The sequence below is a fragment of the Chionomys nivalis genome, chromosome 8 (genome assembly GCF_950005125.1).
Source record: "Chionomys nivalis chromosome 8, mChiNiv1.1, whole genome shotgun sequence".
Lineage (NCBI taxonomy): Eukaryota > Metazoa > Chordata > Mammalia > Rodentia > Cricetidae > Chionomys > Chionomys nivalis.
The window spans coordinates 82,829,998-82,852,352 of NC_080093.1; positions in this window are offsets into that span (position 1 = coordinate 82,829,998).

Sequence of the window (22,355 nt, forward strand, 5' to 3'; positions counted from 1 at the left end):
CATCATCATCATCATCATCTTCATCATCATCATTATCATCAAGATTTTCTGAAAAGGGAAGTTCAATGGGTGATCTTTCTCTTTCCCTTCAACTCTTTAGTTACTACAAAGTAGTATTTCTTAAGCATCTGAGATAAGGCTGTGCTCTATTCTATTGGTTGTTAGGATGAGAAAATCAGGGCTGGAGAGATGGCTCAGCAGTTAAAACACTTACGGCTCCTGCAGAAGACCAGAGTTTGGTTCTCAGCACCCACAATGTGCAGTTTACGTCCACCCATAGCACTGCAGAGGGATCCACCCCCCTGGTCTCCACTGGCACTCACATGCGTATGCTGACATGCCACACAAACACAAAAGCAAAAATAAGACAAATCTTTTAAAAAAATTAAGAAAGAAGAGAAAATCAGTCCTTTTACCTCTTGTAATGACTAGAGACAGCAGCAAAGATGGACAGACATCTCTCATACTTTAGTGGGGCCTGGGCTATGTGTTCTGGAAGGTTGTGCTGGCCCCAGAGATGCTCAAGAGATCCCATAGCGGGGGTTCTGTGGACTCACTTGCTTAGTCTGCCCATCCACACCCCTACCCATCCACACCCCTGCCCATCCACACCCCTGCCCATCCACACCCCTGCCATCCACACCCCTGCCCATCCACACCCCTGCCATCCACACCCCTGCCCATCCACACCCCTGCCATCCACACCCCTGCCCATCCACACCCCTGCCATCCACACCCCTGCCCATCCACCCCCCTGCCATCCACACCCCTGCCCATCCACACTTACTTCGTCTGCCCATCCATGCTTTTGCCCTGGGTTCTCAATACCAGCTCTGTTCATAGCTCCTGTCCTTCCTGTTTCCTTATTATTTGTTTGCCTATAGTTCTTCAGGGCTTCTCTACTTCCTTCTCCACACTTTGCTACAAAACGCTTTGTCTTCTTGGTTTTTCTCACTTTGAGTTCCCACGCCAACACCATGGTTATGCCGGCTGTTTTTGTGCCTTTCTAAGGTCTGCGACACTTGGACTTAGGTTCGCATTTCTACCTTACTAGTCAACTGTGCCCAAAGAGAGCTAGGACCACATGTTAGAAACAAGGCTGCTGCTGGCTGCCCCCACCCCTGCCCCCAGGGACAATGAACAGACTGTGGATCTAACAGTTGAATGACTTGTATTAAGTTTCTTCTATGATGTTTGCAGTAGCTAGGATTACCTCTAGGGCCCTAGATCTACGAGGCTAGGATTATCCGATCTGTGGAGTTTTGGACCCCAGATGTGGCAATGGTGCTGGATCTGTGGTTGCTTTCTGTTGTGGTAGTAGTGATTTTGTTTGCTTGTTTGTTTTTTGGGGGGACAGGCTCTTGCTCTGTATTCCTGGTTACCTGGAACTCACCCCTATAGACAAGACTGGCCTCAAACTTGCAGTGAACTTCCTGCCTCTGCCTCCAGAGTGCTGATTTACAGGTGTGTGCTAACTCACTGGTTGGTCTGAGATCTTGAATTGACTCTCTTTATAGCCAGAAGTTCCCAGGTAGCTATGGTTGCTCAGTCAGTAGGGCATGAGACTCTTAATCCCAGGGTTGTGGGTTTGAGCCCCATGTTAGGCACCAAATGTAGTACGAATAATAAAAACCCAAGGACAGATATTGGGGTTCAACCCAAAAACCAGAAAAGCAGAGCACCCAATCACTAGAGAAGTCTTGCCTCTACCAAGGCTGAGCGACCATAGACTAAGCAGACAGAGCCTCTCTCTCTCCTCTCATTTTGTATTCCCTCTGGTGCTGGGACTAAAGGTGTATTACTACCTGGTACTGGCATTAAAGGTGTAGGCCACCACCACCTGGATTTGTTTCTGCTTTGATCTTGTGTAGCCCAGGGTGGCCTTGAACTCACAGAGATCCATCTGCCTCTGTCTCCCAAATCCTGGTATTAAAGGTGTGTGCCACCACTGCCCGGCCTCTAGTGGCTTACCTTTGCCCTTCTGATCACTAGGCGAGCTTTATTCATTAAAATATAAACAAAATATCACTACAGCAAACCTGTCATTTCCCACACCAACCCTCTCGAGTGAGCCCACCCCATCCCTTCCTCAATTTAGAGACACTTGAGCAATGGAGGGAAGGATAATGCCACCCACACATGGGTCATGGAGCTACAGAAACAGGGCAGTCCCTTGAGAGGAAGCCTGCTGCAGAAGCTGCTGGAGAATTTCCGACGTTCTGCTTCAGGGCTTAGTTATTAATCTGAGGGCGATGTGTGTGGAGCCCGAGGGAACGGTTTTGCAATTCCACCCCTGACTACAAGAGCATGGGTTCTGACACGTGGGCCACCTCTGACTCAGAGCTCAGTTTAAAAAAAAAAAAAATGAGATCTGCTGCTTTCCCCGCTTGGCAGGAATGACAACGGGTGTTGGCTGGGAAGGCCCTGGGAATCTCCTAGACAGACACAGGGAGCTTTACACCATTGTATGGCAGGGTAGGGAACCTGAAAAATTTCCATTCTCAGCATGCCTGCTTCTGCTTCTCTGAATGTCTGACATAAGCCTGCAGACACTCTCCTTCCTCAGAGGCATAGGTTTCAATTAAATGAATACAACTCCCCAGACTGCCCAAGACCATGATCAAAGGTAGCGGCAGTCCCATGGGCTTTATGGAAGACTGAATTTCACACTTTCCCTCCTACTGGGTATAGAGAGGGAGATAATGGGGAGAAGTGGAATTCCAAAGGGGAGAGAGAAACGGGGAGAGAGAGGAAATGAAAGAGAAAGAGGAAGCAGGTCAGGCCAATAGACAACCTTGGATGCCATTTCTCAGGCATTACCTATCATTTTCTTTCTAGTTTTTTCCCAGTTATTATTTTCTATGTGTATAGGTGTTTTGCTTACATGTATGTCTATGCTCCCTGTACACACCTGGTACCCATAGAGGCCAGAGAGGGAGTTAGATCCCTTGGGACTGGAGTTACAGATGGTTGTGAGCCATCATATGATATGGGTGCTGGGAATGGAACCCAGATCCTCTGGAAGAGCAGCCAGAGCTCTTAACCAAACAGCATCTCTCTAGCTCCCTTTTCTTTATAATTTATTGTTTTGCAAAGGTGGGTCTCTCTCACTGACCTGAAAGGATGGCCAAAGAAGCTGGGGTAGCTGGCCAGTAAGTGCTAGAGATCCCCTGCGCTGCCTTTTCAGCACCAGAGTTATACATACAGACTGCCATGCTTAGATATTTTACATGGGTTCTGGGAATCAAATCCAGATCCTCTTGTTTGTGTGGCAAGCATTTTATCAACTGAGTGATCTTGCCAGTGCTTGTGTCCCGACTTGAAGGTACTTTACCATTATGTGCCAGGGATCTGCCTTAAACATCTACAAATGACAATGTCAGCAAGGCGAAGGACATCCCATGGAGTCGTAGAGAGGACAGCAGGCATTGTCTTCAGCAGTGGCCTGCCATGTGTCCCCTTTCATGACTGAGACATGGGTTTAAAAGGTACTGGGTACCTAAACACTATGGTATAAGGCAACATTTGTGAATGATTGTGTCTCTTTCCAGAGTTTCTGGCTTAATAAGTATTGGGTAAACCCTAAAGATACACATTTTTGATAACTTCCTGGGTGACATTAACACTGCAGGGCTGAGGGCCATCTCAGAACATTCAAGGAAAAGAGACCTTTAGAGGGACTAGATGACCTCTGTCTATCCTGAATCCTTTCTGACAGGTTAGGAGCCCGAGCAGAAGTGAGTTGCAATGCCATAGAGTGGTAACCAGATTTGGCATTTGGTTCTCTTCCTACTCCGACATCATGTTATTCCCTGCATAATGTTATTGATGAAAAACCCAACATCTTCCTCGGCTTCTCTCAAGGGACTTGAGGAAAGGTGATGCTAAGCTGAACTCTTTGGAGGTGGGAAAGTCTACAGGCCTCCAGAAAACAGAATCCCTTCCCTCATCTCAGACTCTAACAGTGGTGCGGAGACTTCAGTAGAGCACAGGGCAGCAGCTCATCCAGAAAGGGGAGCCCTCAACAAGGCCAGTCAACTCAGAAGCAAACAAGTGAAGTTGTAGCTTCTGGGTCCAGTTCTGCCTCCACGCCTCGTCCCTCCCCCACCTTGGTGGTAAGATCCCAGACTTTGTATTCCGTATCTGAATTCTAAATTTAATTTCTCTGTAGGCCTGTTTGATGACCTTCAGTGGGCAGAACATTTCCCTTCGCAGGCATCGCCTAACTAAATACCCCGAAGTACGAGCTTCAGCTGGATGCTCAAGGATGGACTATGGGGCAGGGCATGATTTGGCTCATAACAAATGCCTAGACGGCCAATGAAGTGCTTAAGCAAACGCAGCAAAGCAGGGTGTTCCCTTGGCTTCTACTCACAGTCTATTGTAAATTTAATCACAAGGACACATCTAGCCATTTGCCTATAGCCCGTTCCCAACCCTACTGCTATTAAAAAAGGGGAGAGTAGATTTAGGGGAACAACTGTCAGTCCTGTCATGATGATCTTAGGGTAATAAATAACCGTTACTTGGGAGAATTAAGATCAATCCCAATTGATAAGCCCAAATCCCCCAATCATCATTCCAACAGTTCATCACAAGAAAGAAAGTCTTCTTTCTGTTACTTGTCTTGTTTTTGAGAAACAGTCATGCCCTCTAGCCCAGGGTAATCTAGAACTTGCTTTGTAGCCCAGGCTGGCTCTGTAAACTCTGCCCAGCTGGGATTACAGATGTGTGCCACTGAGTCAGACTCAGAAAGGAATTTTATTCATAGATTCTCCCAGCTATTTTCTTTTTTTCTTCCTTCCTTCCTTCCTTCCTTCCTTCCTTCCTTCCTTCCTTCCTTCCTTCCTCCCTCCCTCCCTCCCTCCCTCCCTCCCTTCCTCTCCCTTTCTTTCTTTCTTTCTTTCTTTCTTTCTTTCTTTCTTTCTTTCTTTCTTTCTTTCTTTCCTTCCTTCCTTTCTTTCCTTCCTTCCTTCTTTTTCTTTTTTCTTTTCTTTTTTTTGGTTTTTCAAGATAGGGTTTCTCTGTGTAATAGCCCTAGCTGTCCTGGAACTAGCCCTTGTAGACCAGGCTGGCCTCAAACTCACAGAGATCCACCTGCCTCTGCCTCCCGAGTGCTGGGATTAAAGGCGTGCGCCACCACTACCTGGTTTTTTCCACCTATTTTTAAGAATAATTCAGGTAGATGTTCTACGTGTGTTCAAAAATAGGCAGTTCCTGTCAGGCGTGGAGACTAGGGCAGGAGGATCACGAGTTTAAGGTCAGCTTGGGCTACAAGGCCTTGTTTCAAAGAATAACAGCAAAAGGTAATAGATGGTCCCTCTTCACTGTGGGTCAGAATTACACCTTTGGCCCAGTAAACTCACTGTAACTAGCCACATCGGAAAAAAAATGAAGAAGCTTGAGGCTGGGGAGATGGCTCAGTGATTAAGAGCACTCACCTCACAGTTGCCAGGATCTGCATTTGGATCCCTGCACCATATTACAAACCTGGTGTGGTCTCGTGTGCACCTGTAGTTTCAACTCTATGAGTGGGGGCAGAGACAGGAAGGAATGATAGGAAGAATGAGTGAATACACACAAGAAGAAAGGAGAGAAGGAAAGAAAGGGAGGAAGGAGGGAGGGAAGGAAGGAGGGAGGGAGGGAGGGAGGGAGGGAGGGAGGGAGGGAGGGAGGGAGAGAGGGAGAAGGCCTCTCATCAGGCAACCCACTGCTGCCTCTGCTTCAGTGAGCTCAGAGATTGTGCTTGCCCCGTCCTGGCTGCTCTCTTCTGGAGACTCACTGCTGACCCAGTTTGGCTCTCGCACAGGGAGCACTGATGTCCTCTGAGTCCCTGTGGCCAAAGAGTGAGGCAGAACCTCACCATTAGTCCTCGTCCTAGCAGAGACCATTCTGAAGTGTATAACCAATGGCATTTCAAAGGGGCGAGGGGCTGGGGGGAATAACTATAGTTGACAGCTTCCAATGGCTGCTCAGACCCAGCTCCTCAGGACTCCGGCTGCCAGTGCTGCTCTCAGGCATCTGTAGTCACCACTATCAGGAACTTTCCAGAAGTGCCTGTGTTACATGAGGTCCTGGTTCATAAAAATCAAATTAATACACGTGATCTGAGATAGCAATTGCCGATCTGGAGGGATATGCTAGACTAAGCCATGTTCCTTTTGGCTCTCTCCTCATTAAGGTCTCAACAATTCTGGGAGCCACTCACTTCAAGTCTCAGTTTATCACATAAATAAACAACTGCAGCCAGACTTTAGGTGGACTTCTGGAGAAAGGAGAAACACAGTGGTACCAAGAGCCTGGGATGAGGTCACTCAGCCATTGAGCATTATATGTGGCTCTAAGACCCATGGTTTCGAGAAGGGGGGGATGATGGATGATATGATTGTCCTTGTTTATTTAATGAGAGGTTTCTTGTCCATAAATACAGACACGCAATTCAAGAGGAGACTCATGAGAGAATCTTCTGTGATGGGTACTGACCAAGTACACAGACAGTGCCTTGAGTGAGGGTGAAGGTAAAAGCTATGGCTGAGGGCTGACCCCAGAACTTGTCAAGGAGGTGGGTAACAAGAAAGGAAAGGTGCTTTGGTGTTGACATGAAGTTGATGCCTTACATCATTGGTTGACTCAGGTCAACAGCGTTCAACAGGAGTGTGCTATGGTGAGTTAAAGTCTCTGTAAGTCCACAGTAGGTATTCTGTGATGCCTCCAGCTTCCATTTGCGCTGGCTTTTCAAAAGCATTTCTGTCCGTACCTATTTCTCCCTCACATAGGCAAGAGTATCAGGGGAAGCAGGCCACTCTTCCTTAGCCTAAAGGTCAGCTCTAAACACAGTCTTGCTCTCTCTACCACGGTCAGTGCAGGAAGATGTAGGTGACTCTGCTCTGTCCAGTGATGTAGACTTCCTGGTAAGTCTACAAGAGAATCCTGGGAAGTTTACTTTGTCTCAAAGAAAGATCCGGGAGAAGCTGAGCATGGTGGCACATGCTTGTAATTCCAGCAGGAGGATCAGGAGTTCAAGACCAACCTCAGTCACATAGAAGCCAGTCTGAGAATGAGACTTTTTCTCAAAACACTAGGGGGAAGGGGCAGGCCAGGAAAGAAGCTCTCTGTTTTTCTCCTGGATTTTGTATGATGCCTGACACTCTTTCAGACATCTTGTCACTAGAAGATGACATCAGTACTGAATGTGGCATAGTCAGCTGGAAAAACCTGGATTCCGATGACACATTAAGCCTCTGAGTCAAAGAAATCTGGGAAGCAATGCTACTTCTAACCTTCCTCTTATGCACAATACCACATTCTCCGTAAAGCACATATCGCCTGGAGGTGCAGCCCTAGCAACTGAAAGTGTACAGGTGCAAACATTGATTAGAATCTAACTGCTCACTAGGTGTGGAGGGAAGTGGTTTTAAAATGGTAACACATTGCTATTCCCATAAAGCTTAGCTATGGGAATAACAGAGGGCTGGCCATTAAACAATGAACCTCACAATTAAATATCAAATCACAGTAGAATAAAATACTACAGAGGAGAAAGTAGATGAGAGGATCTGAGCTTGCCTGAGAGTACCATATTCCTTTCTGATGTGGGAAGTCCTTCTGTATATGTGTTGCTTTTATTGGTTAATGAATAAAGCGGTTTCAACCAATGGCTTAGCAGAGTTCATCCAGGTGGGAAAATCCGAACAGAGATACAGAGAGTAGGCGGAGTCAAGGAGATGCCATGGGGCTGCCAAAGTAGAAAGACATGCCAGACCTTAGGAATCTTACCGGTAGACCACAGCCTTGTGCAAATACACAGATAGATAGAAATGGGTTAATTTAAGAAGTAAGAGCTAGCTGGAATACACTAGAGTCATTGGCCAAGCAGTGTTGGAATTAATATAGTTTCTGTGTGATTATTTGGGGCTGGGCAGCCAAGAAACGAATGAGTAGTCTCCACCTACACCTTTCTCTGTTTCTCAGCTGAGGTTTTAACTGTCACCCAAAAGAAGGTTTTAATTTTTTACGTTTATTCATTTATTCATTTGGAGAGAGGTAGTCACGCCACTGCACACATGTCAAGGTCAGAGGACAACTTGCGGGAGTCAGTTTTCTCCTTCTATCGTGTGGGTATTAGAATCAAACTCAGGTTGTCATCAAACTTGGTGGCAATGCCTTTACTTCTGAGCCATCTTACCTGCCCCCCCCATTTTTTTTTAATTTAGTCCCAAGTCATGCTCTTTGATTAGAGCTTGTATCATCCATTTAATGACTAAAGACAGCCTCTTGGTGTAAGACTAACGGCAAGCAAAACCGTCATGAGAACTGTGACCCTGAATGGCATTCCTTCCTGCACAGGAGTCCAACTTGTGGTTGGCCTCAGATGAGCAGACCCCACTTTGCTAATGAGCAATGCCAAAGAAATTGAGATGGGAGGGCTAGGGACAGAGTCTGGGGACTATTCACAAAAGTGTGCTCAATGCTTAAGACTCTACAAGCAAGTGTTCTGTTAGCTATCAAGAGTAGTCCGGCAAACTCTCATGACGTCACAGCAAAGCCAAACTTCCCTTACTCAGAATCATCCCATTCCATGCAGAGGACTAACAAAAGCACAGACTTTATCCTCAATGACACAGAGGCGATCTGAAGTAGAAGAAACGGATGAAGAAATGGTCTCTGGGCAAAGACAAAGCGTGTGAGCTATGTCTAGCCCCTCTGACTTTGACTACAGGTCAGCTCACCTCAGCCAGCAGCAGTGACCCACAAGGATGGAACTCAAGTATTTTCTTTTTGCCCTGGTCCTTCATGAATGTCATGGAAGCTACTTGGCTTACATGCAAGGGATGTTAGGTCTCAAACCCGGGACAAACAGCTATGGTGCCTATTTAACACATCCAAGTGGACCTGGCCTCCAGGTCCTTCCAGCATCCCTCAGTCCCTACTTGTTACAGCATATGATTGCCATACCCTGCCCTCTACCCTGAACTCTCCAGCCCAGGGGCTGGGCTGCTCTCCCCACAGATGCTCTTCACTATATAATCCAGCCATTTTCATTCCCTGCCCCAATTCTTCTTTTACCTTTTGCCTCTTGGCTACCTGGTTCCCCTCTCTCCCACTCTCTTCTCACATGGCTCAGGGTCATGTCCACTCAACTCCCCCAGTTGTCCTTGTCTCTGAATATGCTTTTCCTTCTTTCTACAATAAATTTCTTCCTCCACCACACCTAGGAGCAGTCGTGCCCTTTCCTTTTTTCTTTTCCTTCCTTCCTTCCTTCCTTCCTTCCTTCCTTCCTTCCTTCCTTCCTTCCTTCCTAACATTTATGTGGCACTGAAACATGGGGCCAGTCATATCTTTTCCTTTTTTATTTCTTTTTTTTTCATTCAAAGGAAAATGCACTGCGGGTAGGATAGTAATTAATATTACTGGACATGGTCCTCAGCCAAAAGGGATCACAAGAAGAGTAGCTATAGAACCCCAGTGTCCAAAGCCTCAGAAACACTATCATTTTACATCTGTGGCGCTGGTGGTTGATCCCAGGGCTTCGTTCATGCAGAGCATATACTCTCCCTCTGAGCTCCAACTCTAATCCTCTCTCTACATCTTTCACTATGTAGCCCAGGTTGGCCTCACACTTCTGGGCTCAGGCTATCTCACCTCAGCCTCCTAAACAGGTTAGCCGCGTGTGCACACACTGGTACACCAGCCTCAGTTCTGTGGTTCATTCCTCAGCCCCCACCACCAGGTGACAATCTTAACGTTCTATCTTGTTTTTCCTTTTGACCTATTTTTATGTCTTCATTTGTGTTCCTGAGACCATCTCCTGAAAACCACCCACACCAAGGTTCCTGCCTCACTCTTTTAAGTGGAACCAAATTAAACCAGGAGCCGCTGGCACAGGGAACCACTGGCAGAAGCAAGCCGTTCATCTGTATCACACACAACACACCCCCCCGCAAGGTTCGGGGACTGCTGGGAGCCGATTGAGTGGCTGCCATTACAAGATGGCGCTTGGCCTCGGCCTCGCTTGCTGGACAGCTCCATATTAGGCAATGCAGTGGAACCGTGCCTCTCGTATGTGCAGTGACGATGATGTGCTTAGGGCCAATCCCGTGGCCAGGAGCATCGGCAGGCGCGCATCGGCCAATCCAGGCACGACTCGTTCCCTTACCCCCTATATAAGCAGCTGCCGTTTGGCGCTCGGGGCCCCTCGCTTCCGCTCTCCCTTCAACCAAGAGGCTCCAATAAAGCGTGATTTGGGAAGAATCCTCCTCTGGTGGTTGTCCTTTCCTGCTGGTCAGGGAGTTCGCCGCAGGGGACCATTGTTGAAGAGAGAGAGGAAAGACCATAAGAGCCAGAGGTTAGGAGGCCTGGGGAGGAAGTGTCTTCTGGCCATGACAGAACTGCTACATCCATGAACTCATAGAAGCTGTGACTTCCTACGTGAGAGCCGCACAAGATCAAGTCAGTTTACACTCCGGTATGGAGCACCTCCCCATAGCTGAGGAGCCACGGCAGCTGATGGCTTTTGGGGGAGGGGAGTCAGGTTTCTATAAGGCCACCTGGTAGGTTGGCCATGCCCCAGTGTAAAGGACACTCTGCTCTGTGCTCTATACGCTACCTGCTTTATATGCTCTTCACGCTACACGCTACGCTACGGTTTGCGAGTCGGGCAAGGGACTGGAGATTCACACACACACACACACACACACACACACACACGTCATCCTTGAAACAAGAGTGCCAACTTGAATCAAGAATACCCACCTTATTGTGTTCCAGGGCAGCTTATATAGTACCTTCCCTGACCAATGGCCACACCCTAGCTCTCGGGATTTTCAGTTGCAAACCCATCAGAAACCACTCCCTTGTCTCATGTTCAGAGCAGCTGAAATCATAGAAAACAAGTTGTTTACAGGAAATTCAAGGTCTGGGGGTCCACAGTCCCTAACACTCTAATAAGTGGCTCCATACCCATGAGTATCTGGGAAGCACAAGTTGCCATTGGTGGGTGTCTTACGGTTTCTATTGCTGTGAAGAGACACCATGACCACAGCAACTTATAAAGGAAAACATTTGATGGGCTGGTTTATAGTCTCAGAGCTTTGGTCCATTATCATCATGGCAGGAGCATGGTGGTGTATAGACAGACATGGTGCTGGAGCTGAGAGTCCTACATCTTGATCTGGAAGTGAACTGAGATACTAGGTGTAGCTTGAGCATACTTTATATCTCAAAGCTGTGATATAATTCCACAGTGCCACACTTCTTCCAACAAGGCCATATCTACTCCAACAAAGCCACACCTCCTAATAGCTATGAGCTTATGGGGGCCAATTACATTCAAACTACCACAGTAGGTTATTGGGGGGGGGGTACAGAATTGGGAGGAGATAAGAGTGGATCTAGGAGGAGTTTGGGGGAGGATTGGAGATGACACGATCAAAATACATTATATATATATATATATTTCTCAAGGTATTAATTAAATTGTATTTTTAAAAATAGAAACAAGTCAGGTTGGAGGGATGGCTCAGCCCTTAAAGGCTATGCTCACAACCAAAAATAGAAACGTGTTACTTCTGATGAGCAGCACACCCGGAAGCCTCAAGAACTGAAGGCACCAGCATCCTTCGAAGGTGAGGGTACTATCCCCCAGTGAAAAAGTCAGCCCTCAGCCAGGTGGTGGTGGTACATGCCTTTAATACCAGCACTTGGGAGGCAGAGGCAGGCAGATATCTGGGTTTGAGGCCAACCTGGTCTACAGAGTGAGTTCCAAGACAACTAGGGCTACACAGAGAAAACCTGTCTTGAGAAAAGAAAAGAGAGAGAGAGAGAGAGAGAGAGAGAGAGAGAGAGAGAGAGAGAAGTTGCCTTCAGCTGGGAGTGTGGTTCAGTGGTATAACACTTGTCTGGCATTGTGGTAGTTTGGATGTATTTGGTTCCCATAAGCTCCTAGGGAGTGGCACTATTAGGAGGTGTGGTCTTGTTGGAGGAGGCTGGATGACACACACCTTTAAGCCAGACCTTGAGCCTGGAGGGCACACCTTTAATGTGGGCACACCTTCAGTTAGAAGTGTGTCACTGCAGGGGGGGGGAGCACACCTTGAGTTTTTTTCTCAAGCTTCAGTGTGACAGTGAGTTGACTTCCTGTTGCCTGCAGATCAAGATGGAGCACTCTCAGCTCCAGCACCACCTCTGCTTGCACGCTGCCATGCTCCCCTTCGTGATCACAATGGACTGAACCTCTGAAGCTGTAAGCCAGCCACCCTCAATTAAATGTTTTCTTTACGAGTTGCTATGGTAATGGTGTCTCTTCACAGCAACAGTAAAACCTAAGACAGGCCTGCATGAGGCTGTGGTGTTATGTGTGCATGTGTGCACCATGGACAGGAGGGGCAACCCTCAAGCAAGCTACAGTGAAGCCCTGTAGTCAACAGTGTGGACTATACACACATCACAATCGATGTTTCAGTACCTTATATTCTTTTGCTTCTTGGAGAAAGTTAAATGTTGGAAACAGTTTGAAACCTCTAAAAAGAGTCATAAGAATGGAAGCAAGCTGAGCAAGGTAGCACACGCCTGTAATCCCAGGGAAGCAGAGGCAGGGAGTTTAGGCGTTAAAGGTCATCCTTGGTACATAGTCAGTTCAGAGCTAGCCTGGGCTAAATGAGAACCTGGTAACCAAAACAACAAAAAGGTAGACACCTTCCATATTCAAGACTGATATATCAACACAATAATCACCCCCATTAAGTACTTCAGATTGTACCTCCCATACACAAGGCATTCTTCTGTGGGTTCATAAGGAGCCACCGAAGTCAGGAGTTTGACTACAGCACGAGCCGTCTTGGCTTCAGACTCTGTGCAGCTCTCGCCAATTATCCCGGTACCGTCGTCTTCATCAAAGAGGCCAGCTCAGCACCAGACGTTGGGTTGAACCATCAGGTCTCTCTCGTCGGCTTTTATCTGTCACAGTCCAGGCCACCCTTGATGTTCCTGACCTTGTTTGAGAAAAGTACAGTTCTAGTGATTTGGCAGCCTATCTTTCATTTAGGGCTTGTCTGATATTTTCTCGTAATTAGACTCAGGTTCTGCGTGGCAGGGACGATGTTACGCGCTCGCTCATCCTAGCAGGTGGTACATGGCTTCAATTTGCCCCGGTGCTAATTATGTTCACTTTGATCATTTGATTAGAGCGGCGCCTGCCAGGTTTCCGCACTGACAATCTCACTCTCGTTCGCTTTGAAATTAATAGGGATTTAGTAGCAGGTGTTTTAAAACCATGCAGCCATGCTACTCCCCTTACCCCACTCCCACACAACTATTCTTCGGCAAACTTCCAATTTAAGCACATACGCATATGCACACGTATGTATGTATGTATGTATGTATGTATGTATGTATGTATGTATATGTGCTATTCCAGTGGCTTTAGTTTTGGGTTTTTTTGTTTTGTTTTGTTTGGGGTTTATTTTGGGGAGGTTGCTTTTGTTTTTGTTCATGACAGGATTTCTTTGTGTGGCCTTGGCTGTCCTAGAACTAGCTCTGTAGACCAGGCTAGTCTCGAACTCACAGAGATCTGCCTGCTGCTGCTTCCTGAATGCTGGGATTAAGGGTGTTCACCAAGCCACCATCATGCTGCTATATCTATATAGCTATATCTATCTATCTATTATCTATCTGTCTGTCTGTCTATCTATCTATCTATCTATCTATCATCTATCTATCTATCTACACACACACACACACACACACACACACACACGATCTGATCAGGCTAACCTGGAAACACTGTAGTCTAGGTTGTCTCTGAACTCACTGTTCTCTTGCCTCAACCTCTTTTGTGCTGAAATTACAGCCATGCCTATGCACCTGGCCTATATGTATATTTGTTTCTAAATCTATCTACATATTGAATACACATTTCCTCTGCTGTTTTAATTTTAAAACAACACCAGAAGGTTCCTTTGAGTTTTTTGCCTTACTGTATTTTCAGCCTTATTTTCCGACACTGAGAAAACTTATAGACATCAGGCTATTTTCTTAGTTACAAATAGCAAAGGAAGTTACAAGATTATGTGCACATTATGCACGCCCCTTTTTAAATTTAGTATATGCATTTTTAAAAGAGCCTTAGGAGTATATCCAGCTGCTTGCATTGCTCCCTCTCATAATGGAAGTTGGAAGTGAGGTTAAGAGATGTTTACAGTGCCTCCATTAGATCTGTACTTATACCAGGGTATTGATGGCTTTTCCTGTTGCCCTTCAATTGACATTGAAGTCTATGACTGAAAAAGCAAACAGTAACTATCTCACCTCTTGAAGAGAAGAGAGCGATAGAGCCCGTCTGACTCACCAGCCTTCCCCTGGCTCCAGAATTTCAAACAGGGCATGAACTGCCCTGCCCAAACGATCTCAGAGATCCACTCGCCGGTGTGCTCTATTCATTTCCTAGGTGTTGCTCAATTCCATTCGACGGCAAAGATTAACCCTCAGGAGAAAGACGACTTAACATTCTTTTGCACCCCAATACGCTGGCAGAATTAGGCTTGAAGCATGAACGAAGCTGTCAGATTCTCTGACGTGGCCCAGGGAATTCCTCTTACCTGCCGGAGTGCTACACAAGGAGGGCGTAACAAAGGACAAAAACAACCCTTTTGGGAATTTAGGCTGAAACGAGGCATATGGTTTACAGTAACGGCCAAGTGAGTCAGCTAATAAACTCTAGGTGGCACACCCTATAATCCCACAGTTGGGAGGCAAAGGCAAGAGGACCCAGACTTTGAGGTCAGCCTGGGTTACATAGCAAGCCTCAGGTCAGACAGGAATACATAATGAGACACTGTGTCTCAAACAACACCAAACAGCCAGCCTCCGGAAGTAGACAGTGGATGATGGAGAAGCAGAAGTAGGCCATGCAGTGGAGATAGCCCTGAGCCTCGAGTCTCCAGAACTGAGGAACTGACCAAATGAAATAGTAAAGGGAGAGATGATACAATTCCTGATGTTCTCAAGCAAGGCCTACCCCAAGGGAAAGCCATCAATATCCTGTTTGTAGGTACAGCTGTAATGGAGACACTGGAAACACCTCTTAACCTCCCCTCCATGATAAAAAGGAAGTAGAGGCAGCAAACCAGCTGGGCCGCACCTGTCTCAAGCAAGCTTCTCGCAGACAAAGTCGGAGGAGAGTGTCCCACTAATCGAGGTGAATCACTTTGAAAGGGCTCACCAGTGGTCAGGGGGAAACCTTCTCCCACAAAGGAGAGTAGATGTCTGGGCAAGAGTTTGTCTCTCTGTTCCAGCTGTCAGCTATCGGGCCCTAACTTGCACCTGAGATGATGGGTTGGGGATCACATGTCTACATTATTCAAGATTAAGCCTTCCGTGGCTGGGGAGATGACTCGGTCAGTGATGTTCTACTGCACGCACACCGAGAGGACCAGAGTTCGGATCCCAGCACCCACATGAAAGCAAGGCCCAGGGCCACACTATAAGCCAATGCTGGGGGGGTTGGGGCAGGGGTAGAGCAGAGACAGGCAGATCCCTGGAGTTTACTGGGGTTACAATCAAGTCTCATTGGCTATTTGTACTTTTTCATTTGAAAAGCTCAATTACTGATCGTTTGTTGATTGACTTATTTGTTCTTTTGCTCTCTCTCTCTCTCTCTCTCTCTCTCTCTCTCTCTCTCTCTCTCCTCTGTACATCTAGATACTGATCTCTTTATATAGTCTAGATACATATCTGGATAACATAGGTTTTCGGGTAATGATTTTCTTCTGTTCTGTAGGCTGTCTCTGTTCTGTTGATGATTCTTTTACTGTGCAGAGAGATTTATTCATACAATCATATTCGTCAGTCTTTGCTATTATTTCTTGGGCTATTCCAGTTCTATTTTAAAAAGCAATTGCATCTGTCTTGATCTTGATGTATTCCTCTACACTAACCTCTCATAATTTTTTTTTTGGTTTTTCGAGACAAGATTTCTCTGTGGTTTTGGAGCCTGTCCTGGAACTAGCTCTTGTAGACCAGGCTGGTCTCGAACTCACAGAGATCCACCTGCCTCTGCCTCCCGAGTGCTGGGATTAAAGGTGTGCGCCACCACCGCCCGGCTAACCTCTCATAATTTCAAATTCCCAGGTCTTGCATTAAGGACTTTGGTATATTTTGAATTGCTTTCTTTACAAAGTGATCTCGTTTAAGTGTCCAACATGCTGTGATATCCAGCTTCCCCAGCACCGCTGTTAAACACTCACCTGCTGTCTCAGTGTGCGTTTTGACACCTTTGTCAAGCGTCAGATGGCTGCAGTTATGTTTCCTTCTTTCTGGACCGTCTCTACTGTCCCCCTGGTCTACCTATTAGCTCTTGTGCTGCCATCATCCGTTGTGTGTTACCATGGCGCTGTGGTACAGTTTGAAGTCAGGCATGACGATACCTTTGGCACTGTTCTTTTTGCTTGGAATTATTCTGGCTCTTCATGATCTTTTGTGTTTCTTTATAAATTTTAGGGTTTTTTTTTCTTTTTTTCTATTGAAAAATGTTATTGCAATTTTGATGAAAATTGTATTGGTTCTACATACTGCTTTTGGTAATATAGCCATTTAAGCATCTTCATTATCATTATTGTTTGATGATGGTGATGATAATGATGTTTGGGGTTGCTTTGTTTTAGACAGAGCCAGGCTGGACTCTGACTCACTACGTAGCCAAGAATGATTTTGAACTTATGATCCTCCTGCCTCCACCTCTCAGTGCTGAGATTACAGGAGTGGCCACTAAACATAAAATTGAATGAATGAAATATATGTTCTGGCAATGCCGAAGCATGCATGGGTAGCCTGTATATGGAGGTTCTGTTGAACTTGTCCATACTGGGTTTCATGGTCTAAATTGATGAGGACGACTAACCAGGTCTCTTTCTCAAGAGGGCACCAAATCTCATTACAGATGGTTGTGAGCCACCATGTGGTTGCCGGGAATTGAACTTAGGACCTTTGGAAGACAGGCAGTGCTCTTAACCACTGAGCTACCTCTCCAGCCCATACATGGGTACACTCTATATACCTAGGAAGTCTTTCCATGTGTCTGTATGGTTCCTCTCTTCAGTGCTTCATGGATTTCATTGTAGAGTTTTAAGGAGCCTTGCTTATATTTATGCCTAGCTTTGTTTTTGTTGCTATCCCGAGTGGAAATGCTTTGCTGACTTCATTTTCAATGAGGTTGTTTGGTTGGTTTTGTTTTCAAGGTCTTGCTATGTACCCTGGCTAGCCTGGGACTCTCTACATAACCCAGGCTGGCCTTGAACTTGTGACAATCCTATTGTTTCAGTTTCTTATGATTGAGATTATGGGCATACACGTCTATGCCCAAGGCAGTAAGTTTATTTTTGGCATATAGATATACTGCTGACGTTTGTATGCTGCTTTTGTGTCTACAGCTTTGGTGACAGTGCTTCTCAGGTCTAAGAACCATCTGGTAGAAGCCTCCTAGTCTTTCAAGTGTAAGATCTTATAATCTGCAAACAGGTATTTTTTCAACACTTTTCTATAAGTGTCCTTTTATGTTTTGTGGTTTTTTTTTTTTTTTTTTTTTTTTTTTGCCGTATTACTCTGGCTAAGATTTCAAGCACCTTATTGAATAAAAGTACTAAGAGTCATCATCCCCGACATGTTCTTGATTTAAAAAGAAACATCCTCTTTCTCTTCACTTTGTACAATGTTGGCTACTGGTTTGTCATAAGTGACATTTATTATTTTTGAGGATGGCCCTTCTCGGCATTTGAGAGACTGCTCAGTGATTAAGAGTGCTTTCTGGGCCTTGGGGCCATGAGAGTATGAGAATCAGCCCTGCCCCCCACCACCTGCCCCACACAGGAGAGGGGACCCTGTACCCTGGCAGGGCAGCACACTCGAGCTAACCCTGTTGTCAGGTCACAGGTGAGCCAACCCAGAGGGTGTGAGAACAGGAGAGCTGACCAACCCCTCATACACCCATATACCCCGTACAGCAATGGAGAGGAACCTGAACTTCACCTAGGCGAGACAGTGGAGTTGGCCCTGGTGGTGTGAGCATGGGTGAGCCAGGCAAAGGCCTGAGAGCAAGAGAACTGGCCGTTTCTTGCTGTAGGCTACGCTGGGTGGGCTGGCTGAGGCAGTACTGGAGAACTCACCGGGGTGGTGAAGATGGGGGACAGCTGGTGGTCTGGCTAACCCAGCTACTACCCAGACCCAGAACCAGGGCTATGAGCTGGCCCACCCCATCATCTACCTCATCTATGAACTGTTGGAGCATGTGAAGGGGAACAAACCTACAGACCCAAGCCTGCAGGATCCCCATGACACAGGACAACACAGGATATCCAAGAGGAGCCCCACTGAGAGCCCATTGTTGATGGTGTAGCAGACACCAGAGGCCTCAAGACAGACCAGTGACTCATGGCAATGAATTTGCAAATGGAGATAAAAAGACTAAAGGGTACGGCATGCCAGGCCACACTACAACTTCCATGACGAGATTCTTCTCCTTTTTTAAAAATTTGCTTTGTTTTGGTTTTGCTTGTTTTCTTCTGTTTGGTTCAGTGTTTCTCTTTTAAATTTTCTTTAGTTATGAGGGGGAGGTCGCACGGGCAGAGAGTGGATGGGATCAGGATGCATGATGTGAAATCTGAAAAGAATCAATAAAAGTTTGAAAGAAAAAAGCAAGTGTGATTTCTGTTCTTGCTGTGGACCTGAGTTTAGTTTTGCTGTTATTTCTTGTCTGTCTGTCTGTCTGTCTGTCTGTCTACATACATACATACATACATACATACATACATACATACATACGTGTCTGTTTGTGTGTGTGTGTGTGTTGAGACTGGATGGCCCATTTGGTGAAGGTGGGGTATTGAGGTCACCTGCTATTGTGATCTGACTGTGTCTCCTGATTTTGTCTTGAAGCATACTTTGACAGATAAGAAGAATATAGCTTGTCTTGAAGCATACTCTGACAGATAAGAAGAGTATAGCTATTTTTGCATGCTTTCAGATTCTGTTTACTGGGAATATCTTTCACCATCCTTCCTCTAAATTTCAGGCTGTCTGCCTTAACAGTCAAACAAATTGTATGTGTACAAAAAACGTCTATTTAGAAATCTTCTCTTTTTTTCTGAGACAGAGTTTTTCTATGTAGCCTAGGCTGTCCTAGAGCTCGCTCTGTAGACCAGGCTGGTTTTGAACTCACAGAGATTCGCTGGCCTCTGCCTCCTAAGTGCTAGGAATAAAGGTGTGTGCCACCAATACCCAGCCCATTTAGGAATCTTTGCTTCAATATGTGTCCCATTGGCGCTATGACAATAAGAACTGCCTGCCTGCAGTATTGAGGAGACCATTATGGTGCTAAAAGATCATCCTGGGTTTTCTTTAAGTAACACACGCCTGACCCTCACAAGGGGAGACCTTACTCTGCTTCGATTGTGCCAGGCAGCCAGCCCCAGGAAGCCCGGCCTGGGAAAGCTCTACCTACCACAGCAGAGGCGGGAAAGATAAGGAAGATAGATGTCTGAAGTGTAGATGGCCCCCTCCTAGCCAGATCAAATGTAATTACCACCGGTGACACTAATGAGGTGATCTTGACGACAGCCAGTATTTTGCATAATTCCCAGGAAGCCAGTAATGAGACCAAAATGGATTCCCATTTATCTTCTAAAGACAATGAGAACATGTGGACGAATATGTCACCCACCGTTAAGAGCAGAGGCAGAGAACTGGGGGTGAGGGTGAGCGTGGGGACGGCACACAACTGCTGTCCCAGCTCTTGGGAAGTGGAGGCAGGAAGAGGGTCAGGGGTGCACAGTGAACTTGAGGCTAGCCTGGACTACATGAGACTCGGTCTCAGAGGGAAGGGAGTGCTTAGTAGTCTTCTGCTAAGAGGGGCAGCCTTGGGTACCCTCTGGAGTAGCCCCAGAGAAAGAGAAAATTATAAAATTTCAGGTTCGGGTCACTGTGTACGGGCAGTATTTCCCTGCCCTGGCTTCCTTCCTTCAGCCTACAAACACGCTCAGGCATTAGCCCTGTTTACACGAGTCTCCCTCGCCTGCTCCTGTTACCTCATTGGCTCTCCGTTCCTCTTCACACTGAGCCTTAAGAGATGCCTTCATTTCCTGCATTCACTGCCTCGCCTCAGCGGTTATCATCACTCACTGAAACTGAAGCCAGGGCTGGAGAAATGACCTTCGTGGTGGACCTCAGAGACGAGAGCAAACCCTTGCCGAGGACCCAAGTCTGGTTCCCAGGACCTACATGAGGCAGTTCAAACCGGTAACTTCAGCTCTGGGGACTCTGACACCCGCTTCTGGCCTCCCTGAGCACCCGCACCGGTGCACATACCCACACATACACACACACACACACACACACACACACACACACACGCACACACACGATGAGCCCCTGTCTTTCTTACCCCACTCAGTACTTAACCCTCAGGCCGCTCTCCTTGGGCATCGTTTCCTTTGACTTCTGTATCGATATCCTTTCCAGATTCTCTCTTTGGCTTTCTTCAAAGGAAAAGCCATAGTTCGTTCCTCAAATGCATTCACTCAGGGTTCTTTCTTTGGCACCCTTCCCTTCTTACTCTGGGTGACCTCATCCATTCCTTTGGCTTCAACCGATTTCTCGCATGCTGCCAACTCCCGGCTCCATATCCCCGAGCTTCTAGGCATTAAACTGTCTTTTTGCCTAATATGGCACAGTCTCCAAACCCCATATTTATTCTAATTGAGCTAATGATCACCTTAAGGTTTTTTTTCCTTCCGTGTTGTTCTTCAGTTCAGTTGGCAACAATCTCTTTTCGTTCATACACAAAACCCGGAAGTCGAAGTTGAGGTCTAGTCCCTCCATCTCTGTATCCATTGCACACAACTTAACCCGTCCAGTCTTCTGTCTTCCTAGTTCCCACCTTCAACACCCATCATCTTCACTTGAGTTCAGACCTCATTCCTCCTGTGGATTTTATGGCAGCTGCTAACAGGTTCTCTGCTTCTCATGCCCCCCCCCCCATTTTCCATCTTTCATATTGCTCTCTAAATGGTCAATAGAAAACAGAGATCTAGGCCTACCATACACAAAGCCCACATTAAAAACTTGGAAATAGTGGTGTATGCCTATACTCCCACCACTTGGAAGTTTCAGTGAGTCAAGAGGATCAGATGTTCAAGGTTGTCCTCGGCTGCATAGTAATCTCCAGGCCAAGATACTTGAGACTCTCTCAAAAACAAAACAACCCCCAAAATTCATGATTCCATTATTAGCTGGTTGAAAATTCCTTCATGATTCCTTATTTCCCTCCAGCTAAAGTTCAAATGTTTGACCTTGAATCCTTGATGAAGCTGTGACCTGGGCAGGGTGGAACCGGATAGGACATCTGCAGGCAGGGAGGGTTGGGAGGAGTCTGTCTTCCTCATGACTAAACAGGGAAGCACAGAACCAAATGCTTATCTTTGGAATGTGATGTCTACCTGTGATACCTGGATATGAGCTGGTCTTCTTGTATGTGTGGGAGGGAGATGTATGTGTTAGTGGGGTGTATGCACGTGTGCACATGGATGCACACGGAAGCCAGTGGTCATCAACATGGACTGCCTTCCTCCGTTGTTCTTCACCTCAGTTCATTCATTCTTTTTGCTTTCTTTCTTTCTTTCTTTCTTTCTTTCTTTCTTTCTTTCTTTCTCTCTTTTTCTTTTTTTTTTTTTATTGGGGAGGGGTTGTGTCTCACTCTGTAGTTCTTTCTGGCTGACCTGGAGCTCCTTATTATTTTTTAACAATTTGTTTATTATTTTTATTTCATGCACATTTGTGTTTTGCTTGCATGTATGTCTGTGTGAACGTGTTGGATCCCCTGAAGCTGCAGTTACAGGCAGTTTCATATAAACTGCCATGCGGGTGCTGGGAATGAGCTCAGGGCCTCTGGGAGAGCAGCCAGTGCTGCTCTTAACTGCTGAGCCATCTCTCCAGCCCCCTAGAGTTTCTTATAAAACCCTGTTGGCCTCAAACTCATAAGAGATCCACTTTCATCTGCCTCCACTGGGTTTAAGGACATATGCCACCACACTCAGCTCTTCACCCTAAGTTTTGAGACAGGGTTCCTCGCTAAACCTGAAGCTCGCTGGGCTAAGATGGACAGTGAGTTCCAGAGAATTGCCAGTTTCTACATGCCAGGCCCTGGGGTATAGATGCACTATACTGTGTCTAGCTTTTATGTAGGTGCTGGGGACCAGAACTCAGGTCCTCATTCTTACATGACAGAGACTTTACTGACTGAGCCATGTCCCAAGCCTGTGGTTTGGTGATCTTTTAAGCTTGAGGAGCACATTATATGTGCAGCAAGTATA